Below are 8,884 nucleotides of genomic sequence, written 5' to 3' on the forward strand. Positions count from 1 at the left end.
ACTTGTGCCCTTCATGTAACAAGGGAGACTGCTCTAATTTCCTGTTTGGCATTGAGGACCTCCATCCATTATTGAGAAAGCAGAAGCAGCATGTCCAGAGTGGAGTGTCCAGGTCTGAAACCAAATTGATGATCAGAGATCAAGCCATTGGAGAAGAGGAAAGATTTCATATCTGAAGCAATGATGGATTCCATGACTTTGCTGATAATTGGGAGAAGGCTGATTGGTCTGTAGTTGCTGGGATCTGTTTTTGCACCTTTTTTGTGCAAAGCGGTGATGTTGGCAGATTTCCAAGCAGATGGAAGATGACCTTGAGCAAAAGAGAGGGTGAAGAGAACAGAGAGAGGGTGAAGAGAACAGAGAGAGGGAGTGAAAGAGCGGAAGAACATGATTTTAGGACCCGTGGGTTGATGCCGTCAGGTCCAGTTGCAGAATCAGAGTCGAGGGTTGACAGAAACTTTTCCACCTTGTCAGGAGGAAAGGACACAGAGTCCAGGAGCAGCTGGGTACGACTGGGTACGGTGGGTACAGAGAGGGATGGGTTTGGGACACAAGATTTAGAGGCAAACACAGAGTTGAGGCATTCAGCTTTTTCACGTGCGGAGTCAGCCGTGTGGCCATTTGAGGTGAGGGAGGGGATGGAGGGGGAACAAACACCAAAAACAGATTTGACCAGACGCCACCAGGATTCGGAAGAGGGAGACAGATAAGAGAGTTCAGTCCTGAGAACGGAGAGATATTGTTTCCTGGCTCTCCTGAGGGTGGACACACACCTTTTTCGGGCTTTGTGAAAGGAAATGAGATTTCTTTCCGTTGGAGTTGCTTTCCAGGAGACGAAAGCAAGTTGTTTCTGGTCAATAGCCTCACCACAAGATTCCGTGTACCATGGACGGGAGGAAGGGTATGACAACTGAAGACGAGATGGGATAAATCTGTGCATGAGAGAGAGCAATTTACTTTGGAAGAATTCCCAGGATGAGTTGATGTCAGAGGTGGTAAAGATGGGAGACCAGTCCAGATGATTGATGGCTGCTTGAAGACCGTGCCAGTTGGCCTGAGTGAAATGCCAGACTCGTCGACGCTGAGCAGGCTCCCTGAGGATGGTCAGAGAGATGTCCACTTTAACAAGGACATGATCAGATGATCCGATTGGAGCAGAAGAAGAGCAGCAGACATTTTCAGGGAAGTTAGTCATAACCAAGTCCAGAAGAGAAGATGTTCCGTTGACTGAGATCCGGGTCCGGAAATTGACAGATTGTGTCAGTCCCAATGAGTTGCAAAGTCCTTTGCTGAGGAGCCATGGCTGGTGAGAGAGGTACCCACACCCAGCCAACTGGCATGGTGACAGTTGAAATCACCACATATGAGGAAGAGAGAGTTGGGATGAGTCGATAGAAGTTGGTCCATATTATCAGACAGCGAGATGTAGATGGAGTCATCACTGTTTGGTGGACGGTACAACACACATATTAACAAGAGGTGGGAGCGAAGGGGAAGCCGTAGCCAGAGGTATTCCTGGGGGTGAGGTGGAGAGAGTGCAGTGCAGGGCGAGTGAGGAAGAGAGTTTTTGATAAAGATAGCAACCCCACCTCCAGGACGAGGCTCAGGTCTATCATACCGGAGGAGGGAGTAGCCCGGGAGAGATACTAAGGAATCAGAGACATCATAAAGGAGGAAAGTTTCTGTTAAGCAGATCACATCTGGTTTGACAGAAGCAACCTGGATGGAGACATCAGTTAAGTTTGAACGAAGGCCCCGGATGTTTGAGGTCCATACCATGAGGTATTGCAAAGTAAAGGATCTGCATTCATTTCTGAACTTGCATTGGTGGATTGTTATACATCTGCATTATTTTCCATTAAAAAACTTTATGTTGAACTTGAAGGCTCCAAGCATGGACTATATATATAGCCCTCATTGAGGTAAAAATAAAAGTAAAAATCCTGCTATCGCTTGCCAAGCGAACCATTCCCCCCTCCCCCTCCCTCTCCACTCCCCCCTCCTCCTCCCTCTCCACTCCCCCTCCCCTCCCTCTCCACTCCCCCCTCACCTCTCCCCCTCCACTCCCCCTCCACTCCCCCTCCCCTCCACCCTCACCTCCCCCCTCCCCTCTCCTCCTCCCCCTCCCTCCTCTTCTCCCCTCTCCTCCTCCCCCTCCCCCTCTTCTCCCCTCTCCTCCTCCCCCTCCCCCTCTTCTCCCCTCCCCCTCTTCTCCCCTCCCCCTCCCCTCCTCCCCCTCCCCTCCTCCCCCTCTTCTCCCCTTCCCCCTCCCTCTTCACTCCCCCTCCCTTCCCCTCTCCCCCTCCCCTCCCCCCTCCCCCTCCCCTCCTCCCCCTCCCTCCTCTTCTCCCCTCTCCTCCTCCCCTCCCCTCCCCCCCTCTTCTCCCCTCCCCCCCTCTTCTCCCCTCCCCCCCTCTTCTCCCCTCCCCACCCTCTCCTCCCCTCCCCGCCCCGTTCCCCTCTCCTCCCCTTCCTCCTCCCCTCCCTTCCCCCGCCCGGCAATGCCGGGTACTTCCCATGGCCAGCTGTACGTGGGCTGCTCGAGGGTTGGAAAACCAAGCAATCTTTATGTCTTGGCACCAAGTAAGAAAACCAGAAATGTTGTATACCAAGAGGTTTTGAGAAATTGAAATTTGACAAAACGTCATATAGGAAATGTACTGTGATATTGCTCTAAAATATTGTTACGGTCCGCGGATTAGGATGTTATTTTACCGAGCGGTGGTATTACCGCGGCCGAACAGTGCTTCCCTGACTAAAACCCGATTCACCCCAAACTTTGGCCGTATCGCGCCGCAGCTACTCAATATGGAAACCTCTAAAGCGACCGAACGAGAATGAAGAAGAAGACGAAGTACGGAGGAATAACAGGATTTATTAATTATTTTCACAAGCCAAAGCAACGAGAGCAGTCGGTTATATACAGAAAATGGAAGGAGCAGACACACAGTGAAATCATTAGCTTACCTATTCAAGCTTAATTAATAAACCCCAGGACAACATTAAAGACAGACGGACGATCACACTTACACGGGGAAATGCAGGCAGGAAGGAATGGCTTGGAGATGGGTGGCCTTTAGAGGCAAGGAAGGTTCAGCGGGTGCTGGGCACGGTCGGGCCAGAAGGCACCGCCGTCAAGAAGCCGAGCTTTGGTCCCAAACTGCGCGGGCGAAGTTCCTTTCTCCGTACTGCCTCGTGTGCTCCTTGCGTTGCCCCGGTCCGTTTCTCCTGCAGCGCGGCACGTCTCATGGCGGCTCGGTCACACCTGCTCGTCTCCAGCGCATCTCCTGGACCCAGAACTCATCCCTCCTCTCAGCTCATCTCTTTTTGGGAGCATCCCACAGCGGGTTATATAAGCCCCGCCCTTCACCCTTTTCGAACCTTCCCCAAACGTTCTCTCTCCGCCCTCTCAAGCCAAACCCCTCGTTCTGGGTTGGATGAGCGGGGCCGACTTACTCCTCCCCTCTATGACGAGGTGGAGACCCGCCTTTCTTCTTCGGCGTTACCTCGTGCGTAATGGAGTCAACTGCTGCAAAGTGGACGGCAGATGAAAATGCAGCAAAGTGCAAACCTGGCACTTGGAAGCTGCCATGGGGCGTCGGAGGGCCTACTCTTATTTAATTCGGTGCAATGAAGAGTCAAACTAGTGGGAAACACATCCTTAGCCTATACAGAGAATAAGGGACTAACTATTTAAAAGGATATATCGTGTCCTGTGTGTAGGTTTATGGAATTAACTAAGAGGACGAGCTGCGACCATTCTTTACATTACGAGGGTGTTACACACAACAAAACCATACTTTTCACATTCGTTACACTTTCTCAAAATTGTTACACTTCTCAAATCCGTTACACTTCTCAAATCCGTTACACTTCTCAAATCCGTTACACTGCACCCTCCTTCCTTCAGGCCCGTGCTCGGGCCTACAAAACTTTAACTTAGTGTGACACGTAGGTGTAATTCCCTCTACAATTAACCTGACCCTGAGTGTGACAATCTTAAAACACAAATAAATATGTCACCCTGCTGCATTGCACCCTGCCTAACAGATTTGCGCCCACAGGATAACCGAATTACGGAATTGTTTTCAAGCTATACATTTATGGTGGGGAGCATTATTTACAGTGATGTTCTTTCTTATTTACAACGCAACCCAGGACCTGTGTTTTTCTTTTTTTCTTTTTAGGGAAACAAAAAGAAGGAAATTCCTGTTGGGAGGGAGGAGACAGCACGCATTGCATCGATGCACCAGTACCAATAACACCAAAGCACCCAAAAGCACCCAAGAGCACCAACCAGTGCACAGTCATTACTGTTTGTAATAAACACACAAAAAAACAACTGGTGGTGGTCTTCTTCTTCTCTGCTGGGCCGATGTTCTTCCCGATGTCTTCTTGTTTCATGCGGCCTACTTGGAAATATAGAAAGCACAAACCGTGTCCATTTTTATTTAGGGCCACAGGGGCCAACTAAGGGTGGTCCACCTGTTTGGCATAGGTGCCACCTTACCGAGGTCCGCAAGCAAGATTCCCTGGCCACTATTGCCGGTCTCCAACAGAGGTGCCCTGCCCCAGAACCTGGGGTCCATCAAGTGGTACTCGGCCGCAGAACAGCGGTCCATAAAGTGGTACATCAATGCAATGCATGCTGGTTGAGAGGGTCCTGGCACACAAGACGACCTCCGCACGCTCCCCTCAACACCCAGTGGCGCACAGTCCTCAGGTGGGAGACAAAAGGGAAAGGGGGAAGACAAATGAGCGAGGGGTAAGGTCACAAGGGTACACATCAATAAGGCAATGCAAGGCGAAATGCGTACGGAGAGCGAAATGAGAAAGCTCGTCCCTACCGTACGTCCCCCCCCCCCCCGTCACCTACACTACCCTTGCCCTTACCCCATCTTTTACAAAAGCTACACATTTACAAATTCGTCACTACTGTCACGTCTTCCCCATATTTCTTCTACACCAAATTCGTCTCCACAATCCCTCTAGCCAAAATTTGCCATCACCAAATTCATCATCAATCCTCATAAGGAGGAAGAGATGGAACACAAAGCACAATGTCACACCCACGTCATGATGCGTCTCACAATCCAAAACATTTGCACATTAAAATAATTAAACATGGCATGGTGTGGAGGTACGTCATCTCAGGTGAGTGCATGTAGATGGTGCGAGGAGACTTCAATCCTAACTATCCTCTAAATGACTTTAACACACTTTACACTACCCGGGGTCTTTCCCTGCCAATCCATTGGCCAACTTACACTATGGGTTCTAAAAACCAATTCCCATTGACCAAACTGTGGTGCTTCTCAATTTGGGGTCTCACTCCCCCGATTCATCTCCTGGTGCCCTTGCACAATTTCTGGGCTGTGACGTGTAGCTCTCCCAGCAGGTCTACCCACCTGCACACCTCCACCACTGCAGTTGCCACCCGAGCTTACCTAGCTCCTCAACCTAACCTATCTACTGGGGAAGGCCCCTCCTGGCTCTGTCACCCCTTGGTGCCCTCTGGCACTGGGCTACCCGGGTCCGTCCTCCGGGTCCTCGGGCCCCATCCACAACAACTCTACCGGCTCCCAGAGCCCACCTGCGGCCTCATCTGGCCGACATCCTCACAGTGGTGGAGTGCCCAAACCAACTACACACACTAACAGGCTACACGCCCAGCCATTTCCACGACACTAATGCACCCATCCAAACATCATTCTTCCACCCGCACCACAGATGCCAATATCCACCCACAATTAACCTATACCCACTACCTAACACTTACACTACCCGCCCTGGGTATTCGTGATGGGGGTCCACTCTTCCCCCATTCACACCTTCGCACCATCCACTCCGCTCCATCGTTTCCACCATACTCACTCCACGACCATGCATTCCAATACTCCATATACTCCACACTACCATTTATTCCATACACCTGTTCCTCATACCTGTTGTTGCACACCTGTGCACTCACACCTGGTGCCACCTGCACCCTCCTCTTCCTGGACCATTTGGTCAACTCAATACTCATCACTATCACTATCACTCTCACTCATACACTGCTCCACACACCTGTCCAGTTGCACACCTGTGCAATCACACCTGTTCACCATACACTTCCAATCCTCAACACACACGGCATCATCTGGACTAACTATTCCCCTCTGAAACTTGCGCTTCCCAGTTGCCCCTTTAAACTATTGCGCTCCCACGTCATTATCATCCACACTAATCTACCTGCGTCCCCACTACAGGTATCAGTCACTAACTAATCTTAACGTTACCTAATGTCATCTTCTAGGGCCCTACACACAATATCCTAACCCACCCGGGCTAGTTTTCACTGCCATACACCCCATAACTCTAGTGCTCCTTTGCCCCCCTCTGTGAGGGATGGTGGATTGGCCATCCCACCACATGGGGCATCTCTCACTATTAATTTTGCTCGTCCAAATCCAACAAATCAAAAATTTGCCAATCACTCTACCAATCCTCTGCCAATCCTTTACCAATCATCAAATTTTGTTTTTCTAATTTCGGGTCCAGAACACTAACCTCATCACCACAGTCTATACTCTAGTGCCTCTCGGTGCGCCAATTCACTTCCACAGCCCGGCTTCGTAAAGCCGAGCAATGAATGCGGGTTGTTTGGTGCCGGCGACTGGATGCGTCCGGCACTCGGTGCAGGGAAGGACGCTTACCCGGGCCGAGATCCCACGCACCACCTCGGCGCGGAGCCATCCAATTGCCCGATCTCGACCTGCCGGAACGCCTTAACAAAAAGGGGTCGCTATGATGACCCTTCCTATTGGGCTGCCCGTTCCGCCTAGCGGAGCACGGACGCGGCCGTTCCAAGCGCGGCCCAGCGTGGATCACGTACGGCGGTCCTTTCGAACCCGCCGTGGTTCGGATCCCCGCTGGTCCTTGCGGCACGCGAAACCCGGCACGCACCGAGGGCCCGATTCGGCTATAAGTCGCTCTAACCGCTAACCCGGTTACCGTCGATGCCTCACCTGCATGCTTACACGCATACGCTACCCCTTCCTTGCTCATACACCCAGCGATTCCCATGCTCCTCGTCATTGCACCTTCTCTTCCACACCCAGGTACACTCATTCCGCTCACAGACTTGGTCACACACCTGACCACCGAACACCTTTGCACACACTCGTCGCTCGCACACCTCACCAACACATCTCTTCGCGCCCCCTTCTCGGTCACCTCCTCGGTGACTATCACAGGTGTGCTCTCACTCGCACACCCAACCACGTGCCTCACGACCAACTCAAGTGTGCATTCCCACACACGCTCTACCATTCCAGGTGTGCATCCTTCCATTCCAGGTGTACATCCTCGCTCACCTGTCACAACCAACTCACACTCCGTGTCACTCTCACTACTTTCACCACCACTCTTGACAGCGCACTCACCCTTACTCTCGACAGCGCACTCTTTCCTCATGCCCCTGTCCGTTACACACCTTTCTCGCGCACACCCTTGCGCACACTCTCCTGTTACACCCTCTGTAACACTCACCACAGGCATGCATTCTTCCTTACTTTTGACAGCGCACTCTTTCCCCATGCACCTGTCCGTTACACACCTTTCTCGCACACACTCTCCCTTTACACCCTCCGTAACACTCACCACAGGCGTGCATGCTTCCGTTACATCCTCTGTAACACTCCTCACTACGCGCTTCCATGTGCTCCCTCGCACACGCGCTACGACCGACTCACTCTCGACAGCACACTCACTCCTTGGCGCGCACTTTTTCCTCACACACTCCATGGTCGGACATTCTCGCACTCCTCTTTTTTCGCACACCAGACCTGTCGCACACTTCACCAACGGCCTCTCACGAACACCCGGGTCCACATCAACCCCCAAGCCGACTGAAGCTCCCCTCACATCATGTACATTTCCACGTATATCGCCACTCACCTTGGCACCTCGTCTCCGCACCTCCTTCGCCACCTGCAAACTCTTTATTTGGTTAGTGAGCACACCATTATGAGTTGAGCACCGACCTTGTACATATTCCATCACCTCCTCCTTTATCTCCCTCTTAGTTTCTGTCCGTCCCTTCTTAATTTCACTCACCTCTTCTTCCACTTCCTCTAATTTTTGCTTCACCTCTTTTATTTCCCGGTGCGTCTCCTCAAGTTCGTCCTCTAAGGCTATCTTGACCGTCTCTATGTGCGTCCTCACCTCTCGGTCCTTCGTCTCCATTACTTCTGTCACCTCATCCAACCTCATTGTCAGTCCCTCACGTACCATCTGACATTGCCTCTGTGTCGCTATCAAGTCCTTTTTTATGTCGTTTTGTGTCGCTTTTAACCCTCCTAGTACCACAGTGTTCCTTTGAACCTGCTCCACTAACTCCGTTTGTCCCTCTGTCAGCTGTTCCACCTCCTCCATCAGATCTTCTATTCCCCCTTGTAACTTTGCCGTCCCATTTCTCACCTCTTTCTCTATACGCTTTTCGCCTCGCTTTACCTCCTCGCGTACCCCCGAGACCTCCTCACTTACACCTCGTCGTATCTCCTCTTTCATCTCCTCCCTTTCTTTTGTAGATGCCGCCCTCATCTGTCCCAATTCATCCCTCTGGGCATCCAGTTTGGTTCCTACCCCGATTCTCACCCCCTCTATCTGGTTCCCCATCTGTTCGATTTCCCGGGCGGATTGCTCCCCTATTTCCCGCAATTTGTCTTCCATCCTATTTTCTAACCCCATTAACCCATTTTTCACCCCCTCTAACTGATTCTCCTGGGCAGCCATTCTATTTTCCACCCCCGTTAACCCATGTTTCACCCCTTCTATTCCATTGTCTAACCCCTCAAATTTCTTGTCTAATCCCTCAAATTTCTTGTCTAATCCCTTAAAA

Source organism: Myxine glutinosa, chromosome 14 (assembly GCF_964187855.1).
Source record: "Myxine glutinosa chromosome 14, kmMyxGlut1.1, whole genome shotgun sequence".
Lineage (NCBI taxonomy): Eukaryota > Metazoa > Chordata > Myxini > Myxiniformes > Myxinidae > Myxine > Myxine glutinosa.